The following is a 1,434-nucleotide window of genomic DNA, read 5'->3' on the forward strand; positions in this document are numbered from 1 at the left end:
GGTATTATCACCAGTATATATAATGCATATGCATGAGGTCAAACTCAAATTGAGGGAACAAAAAACGACTTTAAATAGTGGCGCGTGACGCTGACTCCTCGCAGAAGAATCGTCAGCGACCCCAGAGCAGGGCAGGGAGTCCTTCCTCCCACCAGCTAGCTAGCGATACTACTATCCAAAGAGAATATGGAGAGATTTCCCTGAGATTGCGCGAATCAGTCACTGCACGTACGTGTGGAGCTTTTCTGTTTTCTCATAAACGGCAAATGCAGCAGCAGGAGGCTTTGGGTATTTTTATTTTCTCTCAACGATTGGTAATCAGTATCTGGGAAAGCTGTGGATGTGGTAGACCGACGTGCGTTGAGTCGGCATCGTCCGGTTCATCCTATGTATTCCCTTTCCTGCTATAAATACCGGCCGGGCCGAGGGTGTCGAAGCCGCAGATCAATGCATGGCCGCGCGCCGGCGCCGGTAGGGATGGAGGAGGAGGAGGAAGAAGAGGCGGCCTTGCATGAGGGCCAGAGCTAGCCTGCCTCTGGTAGCCAAGGATGACTTGCCTACATGGTCTCGCTAGTTCCGGTTGTTGCATGCATGCCACTATGCCAGTCCTGCTGGGTTTGTGGGCGGTCTCCTTGGCTAGCCTGAGTGGCTCTTGCCTGTCATGGAAGGCCTCTTCTTCTCTGCCACGTACTCTCGCCTAGCTAGTCGCCTTATGGTACGTACCGTCTGCCTCAGTGGCTCTGGCCTGTGCTTCGTTGGGTTTGCCAGGTAAGTATGGCTGTCGTTCATTGCTGATTCATCAGCTGGCTCATATATATGTAATGCTGCATGCAACGCTAATATCGTTTTCTTAATTATTTTGTTATTACCTGTGCGTGCTTGCAGATTGTTCTGAATTCTGAAATGTATGGGTTGGACATTCATCATCTTGTACCGTTGTGCTGCATGTGTGATTTTGGAATAACGTTAGGGGGGTGTTTGAATACACTAGAGCTAATAGTTAGTTGGCCAACAAATTGCTAGTGGAATTAACTAGCTAATAAATAACTACCTAACTATTAGCTAATTTGCTAAAAGTAGCTAATAGTTGAACTACTAGCTAGACTGTTTGAATGACTCCAACTAAATTTAGCATCTAATTATTAGCTCTAGTGCATTCAAATATCCACTTAGTTGACGAGCGCACTTATTATACCAGTAGTTTGCATGCATGTCATAGGTACGTAGGATCGCCCCGGTCCTATGATTTTGAGGGCACAGGCGAACTTATCCCGATGGACCCTCTCTAGACTATATAAATTTTTTATGACACATATAATTAGCTTAATGAAGAATACAACTGATCTATCACATCCATTGTTTCTCATGATTAGATATTTCTTCGGCAATATCTAAGACGTAAGACTTAATTAGAAAAGCAAGTAATTTTTTTGT

General features: G+C 45.2%; 1 non-coding gene across 1 annotated transcript; it reads left to right on the forward strand.

The window, feature by feature from the left end:
• Positions 1-519: 519 nt before the first annotated feature.
• MIR169g (microRNA MIR169g) lies at positions 520-659 on the forward strand. Its single transcript, NR_161790.1, has one exon. It is a non-coding gene; the product is annotated as a microRNA MIR169g (primary transcript).
• Positions 660-1,434: the final 775 nt, after the last annotated feature.

Source organism: Zea mays, chromosome 2 (assembly GCF_902167145.1).
Source record: "Zea mays cultivar B73 chromosome 2, Zm-B73-REFERENCE-NAM-5.0, whole genome shotgun sequence".
Taxonomy (NCBI): Eukaryota; Viridiplantae; Streptophyta; class Magnoliopsida; order Poales; family Poaceae; genus Zea; species Zea mays.